This window comes from Natrix helvetica (genome assembly GCF_964273705.1).
Source record: "Natrix helvetica genome assembly, chromosome: 1".
Taxonomy (NCBI): domain Eukaryota; kingdom Metazoa; phylum Chordata; class Lepidosauria; order Squamata; family Natricidae; genus Natrix; species Natrix helvetica.
This window is the reverse complement of record NC_138548.1, coordinates 334,111,441-334,135,703: the sequence shown is the minus strand read 5'-3', so window position 1 is coordinate 334,135,703 and position 24,263 is coordinate 334,111,441. Positions and strand designations below refer to the sequence as shown.

Sequence of the window (24,263 nt, the reverse complement as noted above, 5' to 3'; positions counted from 1 at the left end):
TGGAACTATCTAAATATTAGATGTTGAAAATTACAGTGATAACAATGGAAAGCTTTAGGCCAGGGGTCTCCAAACTTGGGAACTTTAAGACTTGTGGACTTCAACTCCCAGAATTCCCCAGCCAGCATAGCTGGCTGGGGAATTCTGGGAGTTGAAGTCCACAAGTCTTAAAGTTCCCAAGTTTGGACACCCCTGCTTTAGGCCTATGGAACTGCAAGTTTTCAGTAATCATGAGTGGGAATTATTTTCTTTCCAGCAAATATATCTCCAAGTTTGAAACTCTAGACATTTCATTTTCATGATTTCTTGTTTTTAAGCACGAGTAGTAAAATAATACATGAACAGCTTTTTTTACGTTTTCAACATTTTTTCCCACAGATTTGTATTTCTTTTCAATGTATTAATTTTGGAACTTTCAAGAATGATTATAATGTGCTGTGTATTAATAAGAAACAACAAAGATGCAGTGATTTGCAATTTGCTCCATTTTAAATGTGTATCGACATAGATTTGGATCCTGAGAATAACTTCTAATAGAAACTCAGGAAAGGCAATGCAAGATGAAGCCGGTTCGGTCTCTCTAGTACCTTGTTCACAGTTTAAACTTTTAGAATGCTATTAGGTTGTAAGCTGGAGGTCTTCAATCCAGAAATGGGACAGGTCTTTTTTTACCAGTAGCAACAAAAGGACTCTTTTATGTTGCTATCTTTTAATCATTCTGTTGAAATGAGGAAAAAAGTGTGTTAGCCTGGTATGCTGTATGTTTCTATAAAGTAGTGCTATTCAGTTTTGCTATTGAAAATAAATTCTTTCAGAGTGTTCTTAACTCTTTAAGTTTATGTATTTTCTAAGATCCATGTGGTGTATCAGAAGGTTTTCATTAAAAAAAAGCAGTGCCTGTAACCAGAATTATGTCCAGCTCTTTTTTGGACTCCCAAATGCAGTCATTACAGATACTCCTCAACTTATGGCCACAGTGGAGCCCAAAATTTATGTTGTTGAGTTTTGCCCCATCTTACAACTTTTCTTGCCACATTTGTTAAGTGAATCCCTGCAGTTGTTAAAACAGTAACACAGTTGTTAAGTTAATCTGGTTTACTACTGCCTTTGCTTGTCAGAAAGTTGCAAAAGGGGTCACATGACCCTGGGACACCATAACTGTCATAAATGTGAGTCAGGTGTGTCAACAATCGGAATTTAAATCACATGACTGCCTTTGGAATGTTGCAATGGTCATAAGTGTGAAAAATGGTCATAAGTCACTTTTTCAGTGCCATTGTAACTGGTCACTAAGTGTACCGTTGTAAATTATTCTGTGTGTGTTGTGTTATTCTGTGATACAATAATTCTGGCAATGTGAGTTCAGTAGAACTTAGGGCTGCATTTCAGAATTTCCCTTCTTAATAGATTGTTCAGAGAAAAATGCCTGGATGCTTGTCTTATTCACTTAACACCCATCTCCCCCTCCTCCAAATGTAATTGCTATCAAACCTACACACTACTACTGTGAGTAGTGGCTATATGAAAATTGAATATACTTGTTTTCTATGTTGGTTTTATGTTACTGGACAGTTATTTGGATTCAAAGCCCAAAAGGTATTTCAAACTATGCAGGGGGATGAATGTTTCATCTACCTACAACTCCTTAAATGTAGCTGCATGTTTCCCTGGAATCTCATGTAACTCCACACAACTGCAGTGTGATCCTAGAAACAGATGCATTGGGTTTAAGAAGTTGCAGACAGGTGCTATTTGCTCACACTCCAAAGCACTACTTTGCCTTTGAATCTGAAGCTCTGCTGCACAGCTAATGCGTACAATTGTCAGCAAGACACAAAATCCATTCTCCGCCAAAGCCAATAGGAAAAGTGATATTGGGTCATGTAGTAATCCTTATACAATTTACTAGAGAGTCTAGTTGACTTTATTTAAGACTGCTTTGCTGATTATTTGTGGGACAAATTCCATTGATTCTTCCTGGTACTCTGTTTTTAATATAAATAGATGCCAGTAATTTAGAATAGTTAACACAGAACTGAATTACCATTTAATTATAACAAGTACTGTAAAGTTGACAAAATGTGGCCTTTTACCTTTCCTTACATTGTAATTGTCTCTATTATAACCATTTATTGGGGCATAGTGATATTAATTAGTTGTAGCAAAAGGAAGAAAACTCTTCTGACAACTTAAACATGAATTACCGTGGCATTAGGTTATATGGGCTATAACCCACTCCCACAGGTTATAGTATTACCGGTAGAGGAATATACATTTAAGGCTTGTATATTTAACTGTAAACAGTATTTTTATATTTCTTTCTCCTCTGACATTATTGCATACATTTTTATATTTGCCAATTTAAGAAGTCACTGAAATTCATGCTTGCAATGAAATCTCACTTCAATTAATGAGAACAAAGTAGATAACCATCTGTTGAAGCTCATTAAATGATCCAGAATGGACTATTATAATCTTTGCAAATGTAATGAGGTAATAACTTTTACTGTAAAAGGAAACATATTGCTTTACGTAATTTATCTGTTGCATTTTGATTCATAGCCTACCCATATTTAAGAATTTTTTTAATGTTAGGTATCATTCATCTTTCAATTATGTTTTACCAAATTAAATCTCACAACATTGGATATCTTATTTTTGAAGATGCTAATATATTTTTGACGTATGTTTGACAAGTTTAAAACAATTTTTAATTTGTATTCCTATCTTTTTATACTGTGTTTGTTATTTTTGCTAGATATTAACTGATTTTCAGTTTGGTTTTGATTGTCTTGTCTTTAAATTATGGGATTTGGTATATTTTTTGTTAGTCTTTACAATTCAATTTGAAATAGTGCTTTCATTGATGTAGACATAACTGTAGTCTTGTAACTTAAAAGCAAAAAAGGTGCCACCTTATCAATACAGAAATGTAATGACATTTGGAAGGAAAGGATGATTTCAGTTTTACAACTTTAACTAAATTTTCTGGATTAAATATATAGACAGAATTATCACTGAATAAAGAATCTATAACGTATTTTCTTTCTTGGAATGAATGAAATTTTTGAAAGAATGTGAAATATGCAGCCTTTTTTCAATATGAGAACATATTCAAAAAGAAATTTTAAGTATATAGGTACATAATGCATCAGATAAAGCTTACATGTATTTCTGTACCTAGAAGATGCTGCCCTCTTTAGGTAAGAACTCATACAGTATAGAATTTGGATTTGTTGTGAATAGCTACTTAGTTTCTTTTTCTACTTTGGAGATCTGGAAATAAAAATGCTACTTGTTACTGTTAAATTTTAGGTTTTCCCTTGTGGTCAATATTTTCTTCTTTCCCTTTCATTCAGTTGACTCAGACAGCATGCTATAGATTGGAAGACAATCTGTGCATTGCCTTCTTTTGCTAGCAAATAACACATAATACCAAAAGTTTGGGTCAGAAATAAGATTTCAGAGCAGGCAAAGAAGGGATGAATTGATTAAAGTTAGATTCTACTTTCTATTTTAGTAAACATTGAATAGGATAGCTCTATATATTAAAATTAAACGTTTTTAATTAATCAATTATGTCAATGAAGGTAACTAAGAAGACATTTCCTGACAATGAACTAAGAATTAAAAAGATGATAGTGAGAAGAGTGGTTTTCCTTCAGAAGTTGTGGGTCACATTGTCACTGGAGGTTCTAAGAAGAGATTGAACAGTCATTTGTCCAGAATGATAAAGGGTCTCCTACTTGTACGGTGTGGTGTTAGACCTCCAAGGTCCCTTCCAACTCCATGATTCTGTTCTATTACTCTATTAATATCATATACAATTAGATAATATTCTTTCAAGAGAAGATATTCAGAATAACCAAGAAGCTTCTTAGTTCTATTTCTTTTGGTGTAGTGTTTTTACAGCATTGATTACTATGATCAATATACTATTTTGAAACTACATGTTTCCCCAAAAATAAGACAGGTCTTATTTTCTTTTGCCCCATGAAATATGGCCTTAGGCTTATTATAGGGGGGGGCCTTATTGTTTTGGGGTTGCCAGGCAGCTACTCCCTTGCGAGCTGGCTCCCGAAGACCTGGGCACAGCCTCAGGGGCAAAGCAGCCATGAGGTGACCATGCTCACGAGCAACCACCTGGCAAACCCCCTCTCCAGCTGGGCAGAGCGCCATTCACTGACCTAGGGAGTATCCCTAAGGCATCAAGCCACGTGGCGCTTTGCCCGCCCCCCAGCTCCGGCGCCTTGGTGCCTTAGGGATACGCCCTAGGTCAGTGAATGGTGGTCTGCCCGGCTGGAGAGGGGGTTTGCCAGGTGGTTGCTCGTGAGCATGGTCACCTTATGGCTGCTTTGCCCCTGAGGCTGTGTTCAGCTCTTTGGGAGCAAGTTCGCAAAGGAGCAGCTACCCAGCAACTCCCGCCTCCGGCCAGGCAGAATGCCACTCCCCAACCTAGCGGTATCCCGAAGGCGCCAAGCAACGTGAGCGCCTTTCTCCCCCCCGACTCCCGCGGCTTGGCGCCTTCGGGATACCGCTAGGTCGGTGAGCGGTGCTCTGCCTGGCCGGAAGGGGGGGGGGTTATCCAGAGGGCTTATTTTCGGGGGTGGCTTATATTTTTGCCCATGCGAAAAATGTGGCAAGGCATTAGTTTCAGGACAAGTCATATTTTCGGGGAAACACGGTATTTTGTGAAGAAGAGAACCCCCGGAGTGGATGAATTGGTCTGTTGAGTATTGTATAGTGATACATGATGTGATCATCCATGATTAGCTTGTTCGCTATGTCCTACGGAAACCTTTTTTCTTTTTAGTTAAAATATACCTCATATTGCTATGTATGTGTGGGCAGATAAATAAGAAACAGTGGGGATTGGCTATTTACTTGCAGTTGTTTTGTTACCAGATTAAGTAACATCTTTAGTGCCGGATAAGAATGGGATTTGCTCTCTGTTCATGTACAGTAGGTTACCCTGTCAGTGTTGGTGGAGCTATTGTTTATACCAGACGGACATACAGGAACTGGCCAATCAACTGAACATCATGGTGAGCCACGGTGGCACAGTGTTTAGAATGCAGTACTGCAGGCTACTTCTGCTGATCACCAGCTGCTAGCAGTTCAGCAGATCAAATCTCACTAGGCTCAAGGTTTACTCAGGCTTCCATCCTTTCGAGGTGGGTAAAATGAAGACCCAGATTGTTGGGGGGGCAATATGCTGACTCTGTAAACCGCTTAGAGAGGGCTGTAAAGCACTGCGAAGCAGTATATAAGTCTATTCCTATGGTAGTAGAGAAGGATCATAAGACAGAAGTGGTAACAGATGTAGTAGTGCCAGCAACATCGGGAAGCAGTATGCAAAGCTGAAGAAGTGCCAATGCCTGAAGGAGGAGCTAGAGGGAATGAGAAAAGTAAAGGGCAAAGTACATTAATGGTAGGAACAGATGTGACTATGACTCATAAGCTGGGCAGTTTAATGGAATATGTGAATGACCTTGGGGAACAAGGGCAAGAAATGCTTCCTAGGAAGCAATTAAATAAGGAGAAATGCACAGTTGCATAATGTCCAGAAAAAGAAATTTAGGATGGACTCTCTGTAATTGATGCTATGATTAAAAGTGGTGAATGTACTTTCAGACCTGCAAGATTCAGTTAATGTAGACTTACAATAAAATCAAATTAGCTCATCTAATCAGGGTCACCTGGGAAGGCTGACAGTGGCTCAGACATATTTGGTGTAGAAATTTAAGGCATCAGGGGAGAAACTGGGAGACAGTGGATTCAAATCTCACCTTGGATACGAAGCTGAGTGACTTTGGGCAGTCACTTTCTCTCAGTCTTACAAAGGAAACAATGGCAAGCCACTTCTGAAAAATCTTGACAAGAAAACTGCAGGGAGCAAGTCAGGGAGCAAGTCAGTTTGACCTAGTGGTTAAAGTATCAGGCTAGGGTAAAATGAGGACCCAGATTGTTGCAATGCTCTCTACATGGGGCTGCCCTTGAAGAGCACCCGGAGGCTTCAGCTGGTCCAGAATGCGGCCGCGCGGGTTGTCATGGGGGTACCTAGGTGCTCCCATGTTACACCCCTTTTAGGCGGCCTGCACTGGTTGCCGGTTGTTTTCCGGGTGCGATTCAAGGTATTAATTATGACCTTTAAAGTGCTCCATGGCTTAGGCCCAGGGTACCTGCGAGACCACCTACTGCCACCAGTAGCCTCCCACCGGCCAGTACGATCCCACAGAGTTGGCCTCCTCAGGGTGCCATCGGCCAGACAGTGTCGGCTGGTGACCCCCAGGGGGAGATCCTTCTCTGTGGGAGCGGCTTCCCTCTGGAATGAGCTGCCGCCGGAGCTTCGCATAATCCCTGACCTCCGGTCCTTCCGACGCGCCCTAAAAAATTGGCTTTTCCCGCAAGCCGGCCTGGCCTGTTAATTTTAACTCATTTTTTAAATGTATTATTCCATAAATTCGATTTGGTTTTTTGGATATATATTTAATTTATTTTTAACTTTTGGGATGTGTGTTTTTTAATGTTGTACGCCGCCCTGAGTCCTTTGGGAGAAGGGCGGCATATAAATCCAATAAAAACAAAACAAAACAAACAAACTAGAAACCCAGAAGTCTGGGAGATCTAGTGTGGACTTAGTCTTGAAAGCCAGATGAGTAATGAGTAATGAGGATAATTAACTCCTGGGACAATGCAAAGCAAATTAGCCATGTCTGAAAGGCTATGTCTACTTCACAAAGCAGTCGAGCAGTATGTGTGAGCTTTGCCAAATAAATACAGGTTTGAATTTGTACTTCCCTGATCTTACCTATTAGGTAGAAGCCATCACCATAAAGGAGGGTTGGGTGTTCTTGTTTAGAAATAGGAGTTGTCAAAGTGTGAAATTTTGCTTTGCTGCTAAAGTTGTCCTTGAATGCTGCAGTTAGGGAACAACCTATTTTTGAAGTAAACTTTGCTGGTAGTTTGATAATTTGTTTTAAAAAGATGTAGTTTGATTTGTTTTAATCTGTCAAGTCAACAGGCTTCCAAGAAAATACACTGCTTCTGTTGTTGTTTTCTTCCTTACTGCCAATAAATAGGATTCAAGTATTTGTACTATGATTAATATTCAAATATAAATCATAGTACTGGAATTTATGTGATTCTTGAGGACTCTATTGGAGGACTAGAGGGAAAATAATGTCAATCGATATTTTTTACTACAGAATCATTGTAGGATGCCATGTGGCAATGTGTTCTTTCTGCATTGGATCGTCAAAGGCTGTGGAGATATTCCTGTTCTTATATGTTAAGGAAACCGTGTCATTTCATAGAAATATTGTCATACTGTTCTTGAGGTTTGGTCCACTGCCTAAGAGCTAAAAAAATAATTTGGATTAATGCTTTAATGAATAAAAGTTTTAGCTTCAGTGATTGTCTTGGAAATTATGCTACATATTTTATTACTTTGTGGAAATCGGTTGAAATTAATGAAAATTGTACCATGGTAGTCATTTGTGAAGTATACCTGAAGCAGCTAGAATTGTTACTAACTGCTTTAACTTTTTTTTTTTTTACGAAGTAAACTCTGTAATTATTTTGGTACTGTTTAGGAAGTATTCTTGTGTACTTGTTTTCAAATAAAGCAAGGTGTGTCCTGCTGCAGTATTATAACTGTCAGGTGTGTTTCAGAAATTAGGCTTGGCATTGGCTTGTCCTAGAACAGCGGTTCTCAACCTGTGGGTCATGACCCCTTTGGGGATCGAATGACCCTTTCATAGGGGTCGCCTAAGACCATCCACCTCCACCGGCATCACCCATGCTCAGGAGCTCAGGAAGGTGCATGAAGAGCGCTGGGTGGCGAAGCAGTCTCCACACCAGGGAAAGGCCGAGGCACTGAAGGGGGGGGGAGAGACGGGTTCTTCTGGGTGGCAAATCAGCCTCGGCTCCAACAAGATGTCCGAAGTGAGCGCAGTTGGCGGTGCCGCTTCAGCCCAGCTGCCTGCACAGGGGCTCAAAGGCGGCCGGAGAGCAGGAGACTGGTGGGGCAGTCAGGCCACCCACTTCAGCCGGCAGGACCGGTTCTCACCCAGGCAGGCACATGCCGGCATTCAAGCCGCCTTGGGCCTGGACGCTGCCTTTGCTGCCCCCGCCGCCGGTCCTGTCCTGCAGACTAAACTGAGCTCAGAGGCTTTTTGGCTGGCAGGAGAGGCCGGAGGGGAGGACAGACCCTGCCCACCCATTCCTTCCATCCCGAGGAATTCCACTCGGGACGGAAGCACAGTTTGATGTAGCTTAAGCCTCTGTTTAAAATCCTATTTAAAGGGCAATTTCTTAATCTGTGTTAAATCAATTGCTTGCACGAATTAATTGCTACATGCTCCCACGCCTGGTTGTAACGATAAAGAAAGAAAGAAAGAAAGAAAGAAAGAAAGAAAGAAAGAGAAGGAGGGAGGGAGGGAGAGAGGGAGGAAGGAAGGAAGGAAAGAAGAAAGAAGAAAGAAGAAGAAGAAAAAGGAGAAGGAGAAGGAGGAAGAGGAAAAGAAGAAGAAGAAGAAAAAGAAAAGGAAGAGGAAGAGGAAGAGGAAAAGGAAAAGGAAGGAAAAGGAAAAAAAGGAAAAGGAAAGGAAAGGAAAGGAAAGGAAAGAAGGAAAGGAAAGGAAAGAAGGAAAGAAAAGAAGAAAAGAAAAGAAAGAAAGAAGAAAAGAAAAGAAAGAAAAGAAAAAAAAGAAAAAAAGAAAAAAAAGAAAAAGAAAGAAAGAAAAAGAAGAAAAAGAAAAAAGAAAAAAGAAGGAAGGAAGGAAGGAAAGAAGGAAGGAAGGAAGGAAGAAGAAAAGAAAGAAGAAAGAAAGAAAGAAACGGAGGGAGGCATGGAAGGAAAGAAGAAAAAAGTGAGAAAGTAAGAAAGAAAGAAAAGAAAAGGGAGGGAGAATGGAAAGAAAAAGAAAGAAAGAAAGAAAGAAAGAAAGAAAAGGGAGGAATGGAAAGAAAGAAAGAAAGAAAGAAAAGGGAGGGAGGAATGGAAAGAAAGAGAAAAGGGAGGGAGGAAGGAATGGAAGGAAAGAAGGAAAAAGAAAGAAAGAAAGAAAGAAAGAAGAAAAGGGAGGAATGAAAAGAAGGAGAGAAAGAAAAGGGAGGGAGGGAGGAATGGAAAGAAAGAAAGAAAAGAGGGAGGGAGGAATGGAAGGAAAAAAGAAAGTAAGAAAGAAAGAAAAGGGAGGGAGGGAGGAATGGAAGGAAAGAGAAAGAAAGAAAAAGAAAGAAAGAAGAAAGAAAAGAAAAAAGAAAAGGGAGGGAGGAATGGAAGGAAAGAAAGAAAAAGAAAGAGTAAGAAAGAAAAAAGGGGAGGGAGGAATGGAAGGAAAGAGAAAGAAAGAAGGAAGAAAGAAGAAAGGAAGGAAAGAAAGAAAGAAGAAAGAGAAAGAAAGGAAGAAGAAGAAGAAAGAAAGAAGAAAGAAAGAAAAAGAAAGAAAGAAAGAAAGAAGAAGAAGAAAGAAGAGAAAGAAAGAAAGAAAAAGAAAACTGGGTGGGTGGAACGGAATCTAAAAAAAGTTAACTTAATAAAGTGAAACTCATGTAAACCACGAACTGCTGCTGGAGGCAGGCAGGGAGATCATTTTATCCTGGAAAATCCCAGCCTGGCTGATCTTCTCCCAAACCAAGATTGGCACATTAATCACTATGCTTTAATTATGTTCAATTTGTAATAATGAAAATGCATCCTGCATATCAGATATTTTACATTACGATTCATAACAGTAGCAAAATTACAGTTATGAAGTAGCAATGAAAATAATTTTATGGTTGGGGATCACCACAACATGAGGAACTGTATTAAAGGGTCGCGGCATTGGGATGATTGAGAACCACTATCCTAGAATAACACAAATTCATTTATTTCCTACTGATAGTACATGATGAGAAATCTTTTAGAGTGAACAACATTCTATTTAATCTTGGTTTTTCTCTTTAGTATAATTTAACCAAAAATCTACATATTACTCTCTTAAAATAATGATTTTTAATATATTAGATGCTAGCAGTTGAGTTAATCATTTTTTGTAAGAAATTTTTATTTTTATTAAACATAAAAAATCATCATCTTACATTACATCTTGTAGAAAGTGTGTCAATTGGTTACAATTAGCTTTCGTGCATCTCTTCCACAGTCATTACTTATATTCATCTCAGATGTCAAAGATTCTTAATGAATCTTACTATCAACATAGCATAGTTCTCATTTGACTGAAGTTGTTTTAGTATCCTTTTGCCTAAAATAATCTATAGTTAAAAACACAACCACCTGATGGCATTTCATTAGTTATTACAAAAATCATCCAATAACCTTAAGCCATTATAACATATTCTAAATAAAGATTAGTTAACAAAATTTCTAAGCCTTTTTTTTTCCAAGTCACTGTTTACAATTTATGTCCAGATTCCTTTTGTTATGGTAGTACATACATATATCATTAACTGTATCCCTTATCCTTATCATTCCATTATTAGTAGTTATAGTTAATATTGGTTAACAGAAGATCCTTTACTGTTGACATCCATTTTCTTCTCATCAAACCAACACATAGGTGTACCTTATTGCCATTATCGATTATTTATTTAACATAACAATCTAAAAGTTACTAAATTATTACTTACTAATTATAAGATTTAGTTAATTTTTTGTTATCAACTTTCATATAATCAATAACATTACACCTTTATAACATATTCAAAATAAGAATTAATTAGCAAAATCTCTAAGCCTTTTTTCCAAGTAACTGTTTGCAATTATATCCAAATTCCTTATGTATACCAATACATACACACACACACACACACACACACACACACACACACACACACATCTAACTATATCTCTTATCATTTCATTATTGTTATCATTAATATTTGTTAACAAAATCATTTACTACTTATATCCAACTTCCTCACCTCCCGCCAACATAAATATGTACTTTGTTACCATTATCAACTATTTATTTAACAAAGCAATCTAAAAATTACTAAATTCCTACTTACTAATCACCAAACTTAGCTACTTTTTTATTATCAACTTTCATATATCAACCTGTGTCCTTCCAATAGGCATCTTATTTCTTTTGCCATTTGTAGAATTAGTCTTCTGTTTATTTCCTTAGTAAAGTTTTTATGGACATCTCTCCGCACCTTGTTACTTGTTGCATCTCTCAGGTAGTCTCGGCACCCTCCATTTGCTACTTTAATTAATTTATCTTTGGTTGTCGATCGTGCTTCTGGTAAGGTTTCTCTCCTTAAAACCATCATTTTTTCCTTCTTCTGTGCCTTGAAATTTGGGGTAGAGCTCCAGTCCATCAAATTTCCTTTTCCATACTCCCAATTTTTCGCTTTCAAGCACTTTCACTGATTGATCCATATTTCCAGATTGTAAATTACTGCCACTCTAGCTTTCCAGACTTTATATATATGTATGTATGTATGTATGTATGTATGTATGTAGCTTAAACACAAGATCATTTGTAATCTTCACAAGAAAGAGGTTCCAGTTTTTTTCTCCTCTCCCAGTGCCGATAAGGCTCTCAAAGGACACCTGTGTAAACACTTCATACCCTTGACTCTTATCACTTTTAATGACAGAACTTTGAAGTACAGAGACATTGAAATCAAAGGAGAAACAGGAATGAATGCATAGTTTCAGAAACTAGCCTCTAGCCTCCGAGCGGCAGTATTGCTTCCTTTCACTCTCTGATGTTGTCTCAGGCTTAAGGGAAACAAAGTTCTTAAATGGAGTTTAATAGCAAATAATAAAAACTTTTGTTAGAGTAGAGAAGGAGATTTTAATCCTTAAGTTAAAAAGTAAATCAAGAAAAAGTCGAAGAAGAAAAAACCAGTCCGTTCACTTTAAGAACAAGAGAGGGAAAAAAAGTTGCGAGCATTTCAATCCACAAAGTGTAATTACAAAAGAAAAAAAAGCATACTATCCAAAACAATCCAATGCAGGTCAATTCTGCCACTTACTACTTCTGCTTAAGGATTTAATTTAGCATTAAAAAAGAAGTTTTTTGGGGGCAGTCTTTTTCAAAACAAAGGATTCCTCACCAGATGGACACACTTTCTCGTTCCGTTTCCTTCCATTCCAGAGCCGTCTCAACTTCATCAGCCTAGGCTGCCTTTTGTCGCCAACTTGAAAACCTTCTCTTGGATGAATCAGGGACTTTGTGGGGTCCCTGAGATCAGCAAGACATAGTCTTCCTGTTCACCATCTCTTTGGGATGGTTTAGGTCCGATTGGACCATCCAGCAGCAGAAGTATCGGTGGCGGTCTCAGAGCATCGAGATCGCACGTGCGTACCGTTGCAACATTGTCTCCTCCTCTCGAGTTAATCAATTTTATGTAAACTGAAACAAGATAACTGATGTGGTACTTTATTTTGCTGAGAAGCTGTCTAACTTACATTACAGTGCTGTCTTTGCTTTTTGCAATGTAGTTGACTGTCAAGGATCTATTATAAATTACATTTTTAAAATAATAAAAAGGATTTTAATAGTTTGCTATCTTTTTTACAAGGGATGATTTGAAAATGTATATGAGCTACGGTGGCACAGTGGTTAGAATGCAGTACTGCAGGCTATTTCTGCTGCCTGCCAGCTGCCTACAACTTGGCAAATCATATCTCACCAGCTTCAAGGTTGACTCAGCCTTCAATCCTTATGAGGTGGGTAAAATGAGGACCCAGATTTTGGGAGGCAATATGCTGATTCTGTAAACCACTTAGAGAGGGCTGTAAAAGCACTGTGAAGCGGTATATAAGTCTAAGTGCTATTGCTATTTGCAAAAATAATCATTGATGCAGGTGGACATTAATAACTATCATTATTACCACTGCTATTGGTAGTTAGGGATGGATAACTTTTATATATTATCTACTTGTCACCACAATGGAACCCTGGAATTTTGGTTGTACACTTTTGGTACTTCTTGACATGAACATAGTTGAGCATAGAATTACAGCCATAAGTCATTGAGGTCATAAATCAAAGTATTTATGTAGCTGAAAGTAGTTTACACTGTGGCTGTTAAGCAAATGCTGCAGTCATGAAGCAAAACCACTCATATGAGTGACAGAAATCAGCAAAAAAAAAAAAAAATCACAAGCCTCAGTCACATGACTGGACTACTTATAAATCATTGTGGTTATAAGTTGAAGCACCATGTGCCCATACTTGATTTTATGGCTGTTTTTTACACCAGTCATAAAATAGGTTGTCCGATTCTTAAGAAGTTACATGATTAAGCAAATCCAGCCTATTCAATAGGTATTTTTGGCCATTTTTCTGCTAGAAAACTGCAAAAAATGTTACAAATCACAGTCACATGACTGTGCAACACTGAAACTAGTTGTAAATGTGAACCAACTGCCAGGGGCCCAAAATATGAGGGTGTCGTAATTTGAAGGAAAGGTTGTAAGTAGTTTTATTAAGGTCCCTGGTAACTTCGAACAGTCGTTAAACAAACAATAATAATAAATCAAGGACTTACCTATAAAATAGTTATTTGGAATGTTCAGTGTTAAAATTTAAACAATATTTCTCAAATTTCTATGTGAGTCCAGAAGTTAAGCAAAAATTAATTGACTGCTAGTATTTGGACAATAGACCACCAGGAAATCCCAGGGCTGTGGGTTAGAGTGGGATTTTTAAGAAAATGTGCAGACAGGATATTTCTGTTGTTATTATCAGGAAACAAACAAGGTTATATGTAGCAAGTTGAGAAAAATTAAGCTTGACTTGAAGGAAACTACTCTTATCACCAAACTTAATAAAGTTCAAGTAGATATGTTTATCATAGAAATATGATGTATTTTCATGCATTAACAACACGGCCTTGTAGTCAAATGCCCCATTTATGATCACATTGAATTAGTTTATGGTTATTTTAGTTTACAGCTATATAATTATAAACTCTATACTGAATTATATGTACAATTTGCTTTATTTAAAGGCATCTAGACATTTGCAGTTTTTACAATGAATACTTCAATAAAACCACTTTTAATTGTATGATATTTTACTATTTAAATTAGTATTTTGAAAGCAATGTTTGTGTTCATGCCAATTTTATTTACTGTGAAGGTTAAGGGTTATTTGGAAATTATGATTATGAAAGTTCTTTTTTAAAGTACTGATTATAATTGTCCAATCTGTCTCTTGATCGCTCTCTGCAAGAGTTCTCTAAAAGAGAGAAATTGTTAAAATCACCATTTGAGAAAGAATGGATTCATAAGTAATTCATCTGCTCATGAAATCAACTAACTTCTTGAATATGTGAAATCTCTTTGAAAGATTTCAACTGTATATATATATGATAGTGCAGGTGATCCTCAACGTACAACTACAATTGAGACTAGAACTTCTGTTGTTAAGCAAGGGAGTCGTTAAGTGAGTCATATCTGATTTTGCCACCTTTTTTTGCCATGGTTGCTAAGCAATTGAAAACGCTTGTGAAATGAATTGAGTGGTTCTTAAGCAAATCCTACTTCTTCCATTGACTTTGCTTGTCAGAAGACGGCTGGGAAGGTTGCAAAGAATGAGCTATAGCTGGGATGGCGAACCTGTGGAGCCATTTGTCAGGGCACGCAAAGCGTTGCCCTGTCAGGTGGCCAGTGCGCATGTGCGTGCTGGCCAACTAAATTCAGCCTTTTTTAAAGCCATTTTTCGCCCTCCCCAGGCTCCAGAGGCTTTATAGGAGCCTGGGGAGGGTGAAAACAGCCTCCCCTGACCCTCCCCCCTCCCGAGGCACTACTGAGGCCTCCACTTTATTTAGTCACTTCCGGTTTGCTCACAGGGCCATTTTTAGTCCTCCTGAGCCTTCAGAGAAGCCTCCTGAAGGTCCCTGAAGGCTCCGGAGGACTAAAAACCTACGAGCAAATCAAAAGTGACTTCCGGTTTGCTCGTAGGATCATTTTTTGCCCTCCAGAGCCTTCACAGAAGCTCCTGGAACCTCCGGAGGGCCTCCAGGGGGGCAGGGGAGGCTGTTTTCGATAAAGCCTCTGGAGCCTGGGGAGGGCGAAAAAAGCATGCAAAAAATGGGGGGTGCGCCTGTCATGCGTGCATGCAAGCTGGGGGGGGTCATGCATTGCATTATAGGTGCAATGATCCTCCTGCACTCCTCCCACTTATGGCATGCGAGCCAAAAAAGTTTCGCCATCGCTGAGCTGTAGCATACTGCAACCTTTATAATTACATGCCGGTTACCGAGTGCCCCAGCTTCAATCATGGAGATTGAATAGAGATGCTGCAATGGTTATAAGTGCAAGGACCAGTTGTAAGTCGCTTTATAACTTGGAAAGGTCACTAAACGATTGGTTGTAAGTTGAGAATTATCTGTATATTATATAAAACACTTTCCTAAGCTGTCAATTGCAATAGGCAGTCGTTGGGATGGGGAGATTGGCCCCATGGTTACTCCCTTGATGGATGCCACAGGGATTGGTTCTCTTCCGCCTGTTATTTCAAATTTGTATGAAGCCACTGGGAGGTCATTCAGCATTTCAAATCTAGTATCTTCAGTATACCGGTGATATCCAATTGTGTATCATGATCCCAGCCCAGGCTAGAGAAGCTGTTGAAATCTTGCCTTTGTGTCTGGAGGCTGTGTGGGTATAGAAGGAAGAAAACAAGTTTGGACCTAAACAAGAAAATGCTATTGTTTAGACACCAGTACTCCTGTGTGTACAGGGACGTGGTGGCTCAGTGGCTAAGATGCTGAGCTTGTTGATCAGAAAGGTCGGCAGTTTAGTGGTTCCAATCCCTTGCGCCGTGTAACGGAGTGAGCTCCTGTTACTTGTCCCAGATTCTGCCAACCTAGCACTTCGAAACCACGTAAAAATGCAAGTGGAAAAATAGGAACCACCTTTGGTAGGAAGGTAACAGTGTTCTGTGCGCATTCAGTGCTTAATCATGCCGACCACATGACCACGGAGGTGTCTTCGGACAGCGCCAGCTCTACGACTTTGAAATGGAGATGAGCACCGCCCCCTAGAGTCAGGAACAACTAGCACATTTGCGAGAGGAACCTTTACCTTTACTCCTGTGTGTGCTCCCTATTTTGTTTCCGGTTGGAGTTGCACTGTCCTTGAAAAGGAGCTTGGGGGTCTTTTTGGATTCATAGTTCCTACTGGATCAGCTGGTGGGGTTATGACCAGGAGAGCCTTTGCCAAGTTTCAGTTGGTGTACCAGTTGTGGCCTTGTTTGGAATGAGGGGACATGACTACCATGGCTTAACACCTCCATTACTCTCCTTCTCCCCTCCCCCAATTAGACTACAGTAACACACACTAAAGTGGGCTACCTTTAAAGACCACCCTTTGTAGAAACTTCGGTGGGGGAAATGCAGTGGCCCAGGTCTTCACAAAAGTGGACACAGATTATACCTGTTTTGTAGGCTCTGCACTGGTTTCCTATTTTCTTCTTGGTGTAATGTAAAGTTTGATTTTACCTATAAAGCCATTTATGGTCTGGTGTCTGGTTAATCTGCAGGACTGCATCTCCCACGTAACTTGGCCTGACTGATCAGTGGGGGTGGGGAGCATTGGTTTTCAGTGATGGGGCTGACCCTTTAGAATATGCCCCCAATTGGAGATTTGCCCAACATTCTCCACTTTCTAGAAAAAGCTGAAGGTGGAACCTTTTCCAGAGGCTTTTGGACCTAATACCAAGAATGTGTTTGAGCTTTATTTGTCCTATTTTTATGTTTCTATATTTTGTTTTATTTTCTGTTTTCTTACTTTTTGAAAAATGGGACAAGGGTTGTGTACTGTAATTGTGATAGGATGCAAATGTGATGAAATAAATAAACAATAAACTTCCATTCAGCCACCAATCTAAGCCTGGACATAACTATAGGCCAAGTCCACTTCCTTAATGTCATTGTAAAACAGTAGATAAAGAGCATGGCATACAGGAAATCTGCATCCTCACCATCTATCCATTAATGCAAATAGAAATGTAAGATTAAAACTCAGAACAGAGACAAAGTATTATTAAGCAGTTTACCCTCCCAGGACATTTCATCACAAATCTGAAAGTTGTGATTTTTGGAACAAAAACTTTGAAAGTAATTGATCTGGAGACAGTTGAGCTTACATCAAGAGGTTTCAGGTTATCTGAGAAAGACTTAACAAGCACAAGGCTAATTGTGTATTAATTGGTAGATGTTTGTTATCTGCCTTCTAAGGAATCTTGCTATAACGATTCTGTATTCCCTTCCGCTTTTCCCTCATCCAAATGTATCCGCATTCCACATTAATCTAGCTACTCCATGGATCTGACAAAATAAGCTACAGCTCATGAAAGTTTATGCCTTAAGCAAAATTGGTAATCTCAAAAATTACTACCAGACTCTTTCTGATTTATGTAATCCAAGAAGTATGCCTTCTATATTGCTGTGCCCTATGGAACAGCATTCACTACCCCCCAAAAATTGCATAGCTGCAACTCTGATGCCCCGCAGAAAGGGTCTGAAAACAAGCTCTTCCCTCTGGCACTGGGCCAGGATGTTGTGTGAGCCATTCTTTGTGCCAAAGCAAGTTATTTTCCCATTGCCATAATAGTCTTTGTGTATTTTGGTGTATTTTGATGTTAGCTGCCCAGAGTTACTTGTCATAACAAGTGAGCAGCCACGTAAATTGAATAAATTAAATTAAATTAATTTTTAATAAGATGCAAAGCAGGTATTGCCTAGACTTGATAGCTAAGCAGAGTCAGGTTTGATTAGTACTTGGTAGGAAAATACCAGGAAGTCCTGGGGGGTGTAGGCTAAACTGGAAAGTTAATACACATCCCAGAAGAAGGCAGCAGCAAACCATTTCTGAAGATCTGCCAAAGAAACTGTATGGTTGAATTCATTTAGTCACCAGGAATTGCAAAGGCATCTTATCTGTTTACAAAGATGGTGCTAGATCTGATATGATGGATTCCATATTATGCAGCACAGGTTCAGGGCAACCTCTGGCTTCCACAAATGGGAACATTTCAATATTAACCTATCAAATAATAGAAGGAATACAGAAATACTTTCTAATTGTAGTAATCTCTTTTAATAGTGAATTCATCTATCAGTGCTAGTTACTTTGTAATTAAAACAAAGGTACAGGGGCAAAAAAGCTGAAGGGAAATTGGCTCTAAGCATAATTAGTGGGGAATAAAAGGCAACCTAAAGCCAGAAGGGAGGCTGAGCAAATAAAGCAAAACTTCAAAACAAGAGACCAGATTGTTGAACGCCATGCTTTTGTTACACTGTGATTCAAGTACTTGCACCATGCACTAATTTCCAGCTAGCTGCTGAGTCAATGTTTTGTTCTCGTACTTGACATAAGGCTCCAAAAAACACAACCACAAGACCAGAATATCCAACAGATCATTTTTGTCATTAGCCTCCAGGTTAATTCCTCTGAGGAGATCGATAGGTTCAAGAAACCACTGATTCTTCTGCTTACTTACAGCAGGGCCTTTTTGGTGGTGGCCCTTTCATGGGGGAATGCTTACCTGAAATGTATGAAGCCACCTACATTTACACATTTTACATGCCTGCTAAGGATCCAAATTGTAGCCCAAATCTTTACTAACGTATTATAATGTATGTTTTTGCATTCTATTTTTCCTTTCAGTTTTTTAATCGTGTCATTTTACAGTAACAAGTCCTGTCCTTTTACAGCCTTCGGCATAATGACCGTAATTGAGCTTGGAATTACAATTGTGAATCATGATGGTCATTAAAAGGGTCATCATGCTATGTGACTGATTTTATGACCTTTTTGCAGTGGTGGTTCAGCTAACCCAATGAGTGATTTTTTTTCCCGGGAAGAGGAAGTAAATGCTAGTTTTCAGCAAAAAAATAATAATAATAATCATAAATCATGACCAGTGACTTTACAAGGAGCCATAAATGAGGGCTGGTTGCCACATGCCCAAAATGCAGTCATCTCAGTTCACCACATTTCATCTCCACTTCAAATCTGGGACATAAGTATCTTTTTTGGGGGGGTTCTGTTGTAACTTTGAATGGTTGCTAAGCGACCAATCTTAAATCAAGGAATATCTGTATACTATTTTGTTTTGACTCAATCTGTGATTTTTAAAATTTTAACAATTGTAAATCACTTTAAGATTTGTAATCCTATTCAAATGTTATTTTGGGAAGGGATATGTTTATGGGTCAAATGGTCCTATAAATCCATTTATGTGTATGGAGTTTCACCCTTTCTTGAGGTATAGGTAGTCCTCGATTTACAACAGTTCATTGAGTGGCAGTTCAAAAGTACATCAGCACTGAAAAAAGTTTCTTATTACTGTTTTTCACATTTACAACTGCCGCATCCTCACAGTCATGTGATCAACATTCAGATGCTTGGCAACTGGTTCATATTTATGACACTTGCATTGTCCCAGGGTCATGTATCACCTTTTGCAACCTTCAGACAAGTAAAGTCAATGGGGAATTCAGATTCATTTAACCATCAGGTAACTAACTTAACAAATGCAATGATTCACTTAACAACTGTGGCAAGAAAAGTCATAAAATGGGGCAAACTCACTTAACAAATGTTTCACTTAGCAACATAAATTCTGGGCTCAATTGTCATAACTGGAGGACTACCTGTAATGTTACAATCTATATCTTCTAGGAAAGTATTGGAATTCCTTTGGGTCGAGGGATTCCATCCTAGCAAATACGATTATTTCTTGGCTACTGCTGGTATTAGGCTAGGTGATTTATGTATCAAATGTTAAGAGAAGTAAATCGTCCGGTTTGTGAAATATTTTTTTCTTTTATTTATTTCTGTTGTTTTAAAATTCTGAGTGCAGAATTATATATTGGATTCTCACAAGACATAAAAAGAGTTACAATATAGCTTACACCTTTTATTATTATGGTCCAAGACCAGTCTACATGCAAAAGTATGACTGTGTTAAAATTGTAGTAGGGGAAGATAGTCTAGAGTCTAGATAGTCTAGTCTAGAAGATAGTCTACCCGAAACATGAGCACTAAAAGTGAACAATGTAAAACTAAATAATATAGAAAAGTACAAAACTGCTAAAGCCAACATATGAAACTCTGAGCCATAAAAGGGCTGAAATGATTTCTAAAACTAGAGGAAGAGCTAAGTAATAAACACTAAGAGCTATCTGATTAGAAAATGGAGAGTAACATCTAGAGCAGCGATGGCGAACCTTTTTTGGCTCATGTGCCACAAGTGGGGGGAGCGCAGGGGTGTCGTGTGCGGGCGTGCCGCACCCATAATGCAATGTGCGACACCCCCCCAGTGGGCATGCACGCACAACGCACGACCCCCCCATTTTTACATGCTTTTTTCGCCCTCCCCAGGCTCCAGAGGCTTTATAGGAGCATGGGGAGGGCGAAAAAAGCCTCCCCTGCCCCCCGGGAGGCCCTCCAAAGGCTTCATGGACCGTCCGGAGGCTTCCCTGAAGCCTTCAGAGCACTTAAAATGACCCTCCGAGCAAACTGGAAGTCACTTCCGGTTTGTTCGGAGGATCCTTTTGAGCACTCCGAAGGCTTCAGGGACCATCCGGAGGCTTCCCTGATGCCTTCGGAGCATTCAAAACGACGCTTTGCTCGGAGGGTCGTTTTGAGTGCTCCGAAGGCATCAGGGAAGCCTCCGGATGGTCCCTGAAGCCTCCGGGGGGGCGGGGGGCTCTTTCCGCCCTTCCCAGGCTCCTATAAAGCCTCTGGAGCCTGGGGAGGGCGAAAAATGGCTTTTAAAAAGGGTGAACTTAGCTGGCCAGCAAGCATGCACATGCTGGCCAGCTGACAGGGCAGCGCCTCGCGTGTCCTGACAAATGGCTCCACGTGCCACCTGTGGCACGCGTGCCATAGGTTCGCCATCACTGATCTAGAGTTTAAAATTTAGAGCTAAAATTTTTTGGGAGATAAAAACAGCTGTTTCACTTTATACTGCTCAAAATGTTTATGAGCCTTGGTACGGACACACCAGTATGATGCCCATGCGTGTATACCTGCATATATAAGGCCATCCCAAACCTAAATAAATATGCAGGGCTGCGAAGCCTAAGATTCTGTCAAGATGCTGAAGCTAATGCAGAATTAACTACATGGTGCATGGATGTAAATAGTTCTGTATCTGGGCCAGAAATGGAGTCTGTCAGAATCTATTGAGTTCTATTTACGCTGCTGCACAGATTTTTGCAGTGTTGTACAGATAATCCTCAACTTACAACCATTCATTTAGTGACCATTCAAAGTTACAACGGCACTGAGAAAAAGTGACTTACGGCCATTTTTCACACATACAACTATTGCCGCATCCCCACGGTCACCTTATCAAAATTTAGGTGCTTGACAACTGACTCATGTTTATGACAGTTGCAGGGTCCCGGGGTCATGTGATCACTTTTTGTGACCTGACAGTCAATTCACGTAACTGTTACTAACTTAACATTTCTGATGATTCACTTAACAACTGTGGCAAACAAGGCTGTAAAATGGGGCAAAACTCACTTAACAAATATCTCACTTAGCAACAGAAATGTTGGGCAATTGTCACAAGTCAAGAATTATCAGTACTTAATGGCAGGGTTCTCATCTAAAAATAGCCAATATGTGTAGCAATGGCTTGTATGGCCAGGGCACCCATGCAGGAATAAAGTCTAAATGATCATTACAATCACCTCTGTAAAATGGGTGGAAGTGAAGATATGTGTTACAGTTTTGACCTGTTTGGTGGCATATCGGCACTCTGCCTGGCAAAGGGTGTGTCGTATAACTGCCTTCAAGAATAGCAAAAAGGAGGGCATTGAGCCAAAGTAAAAGCCTTGTGGCTTGGGATTTCCAATTGTTGAAAATTAGAAGAGAGGAGATAATATACTGAAGTATTTCTTAACTGAAGAAGTTTGAAGCATTGCTCAAATCTCACTGGCTCTATTTCCATTAGCCTTAGTTTACTTTTAAGTTTTGCTTGATCATATTCCATAGCCAATAGGATGGGCAAAGGAAAACCCAAGACTGAGATCCTAGGTCATTACAGTTCTTTTACTGTATGTGAAGATTATTGTCCTGCAGAGTTGGGGACACCAATAGCTCTCTTGAGCTACAATATGTTTGAGCTCAATTTGCCAGACAGCTTCCTTTGGGAAGGTGCTGTAAGATAAGCCACTTTATAGCGGGTGTAGAAACAGGGCGTTGGTACTTACCTGATACGCCTCTTCTAATAGAGTGGAGATAGCATCCACTTATGGGTTAACCCTGTCCGTTCTCTGATTGGACTAAGTCTGATTACTAATTAATTAGCCACCTATATAACCCATCCCTGTGAGTGACTCCACCCAGCTTACGACAAAGAACAAAGACACAGACTCCACGTGTTATCCAAACTTCAACTTTAGTAAACCATGCAGTGCAAATCCAGACAAGACGTTCCACAAGAAAAGACGTAATGGAACAAGCAATCACCACCCCAGGCAAGAATGGGAAACAGTCTCCATATAGGACGGGGCTGGATGCTATCTCCACTCTATTAGAAGAGGTGTATCAGGTAAGCACCAACGCCCTTTCTCAATAGAGATGGAGATAGCATCCACTTATGGGACATACCCAAGCTAGTCCCCATTGGGAGGGAAGAGACTGTTGGACTACCTGTCAGCATGTACTGCTTGTAGAACCCTGCGGCCAAAGGCAGCTTCTGCCGAAGCGAATTTGTCCAGTTTATAATTCTGAACAAAGGGCGAGGGGGTCGCCCACACCGCCACCCTGCAGATCTCCCCCAGGGAAGCCTGGGTATTCCACGTCGCAGAAGTGGCAGAGCCCCTGGTGGAATGGGCCATAATCCCCTGTAGAATCGGCTCTTCGTTGGAAAAATAGGTTGTGGCGATACATTTTATAACCCATCTGCCTATGGTAGTGACCGAAACCCTCTGCCCAAGGGAGGAAGGCCGGAAAGACACAAAGAGATGTTCCATCTTCCTCAAATCTGATGTCCTCTGGATATAGGTTTGGAGAGCCCGCCGGACATCTAGCATGTGCCACTGCTCCTCTAATGGTCTCGATGGCAAGGAACAAAAGTCTGGTAAAATAATCTCCTGTGCCCAGTGGAACCACGAATTGATCTTGGGGCGGAAGGAAGGGTCCAGCCTGAGGACCATCCTATACTCATAAAAGGTCACAGACCTTCCCTAATTGATAGTGCTTGGAGTGCTGATATCCTCTGAGCAGAGGTGAGAGGTCATGGAAACTAAGAATGCAACTTTCAGGGAAAGAAATTGCAGAGGAATAGTACTGAGGAGTTCAAATGGGGGCTTCGTGAGGGTGGTGAGAACCTTCAACAAGTCCCATGTGGGATATCTGTGCACTAAGGTGGCCTTAGATTAGATGCCCCTTTTAAAAACCTTCTAACCACGGGGTGATGGGTTAATGATTGGCCCCCTCTCCAGGACAACATGGTGGACAAGGCTGCTACTTGTCGCCTAAGGGTATTGGGTGATAATCCCTTGTCCAGACCGTCCTGGGGAACCGAGGCCGAAACCGGTGTTATCCTATTAGAGCACCATTCGCAAAACACCCCCCAGGTAGTGTTATAAATGGAATCCGTGGAGGGCCGCCTGGATGCCTGTATAGTGTCTATGACTCTAGCGGAAAATCTGTCAAGCGTCAGACCCTCCTCAAGCGCCAGGCAGTCAACTGGAGCCACTGGGGGTCCGGGTGCTCTAGCGACCCCTGGCTGAGGGACGCCTCGTCTGACGGGAGGTTGTAATCTCCACTCTGCCTGATCCAGGATAGAGCGGCTGAGCCAGTCTGCCCTCACATTGTCAACCCCTGCAATGTGTTCAGCGATGAGGAACAGGAGGTTAACCTCCACCCAACGACCCAGCTCTTCTGCCTCCCCCATTAGTTGTCTCGACCTAGTGCCCCCCTGACTGTTCACATGGGCCTTGGCCGTAATGTTATCTGTCAGAATCAGTACATGGGTTCCCTTGATCAAGTCTACAAAGTGGAGGAGGGGGACTTCCGGTTCCGGCAGCTGATGGCGACGGGCAACTCATTGCTCACTCCGGCTCCCCGGTGGGCTTCCCCACTTCTTGGGGGGCACAGGACGCCCCGTAGAGGCGTCCTGCCGGAGGGGCGGAATCGCGGGGGATCCCTGCATCGGCGGCGGCCGGCGGGAGGTCCCCTGCGCGCTCAAGGCACCGGGGAGCAGATCGGAGGGCGGGTGGGCGCGTCTTCGCTGACAGGCTGTTCGGAGTGAAAAAAGAAA

The 24,263-nt window shown here is 40.5% G+C and overlaps 1 protein-coding gene across 3 annotated transcripts in view; it reads left to right on the top strand.

Moving 5' to 3' along the window:
- The window catches only part of ATXN7 (ataxin 7), a 146,843-nt gene that overhangs the window by 3,359 nt on the left and 119,221 nt on the right, over window positions 1-24,263 (top strand). The window lies entirely within an intron of this gene.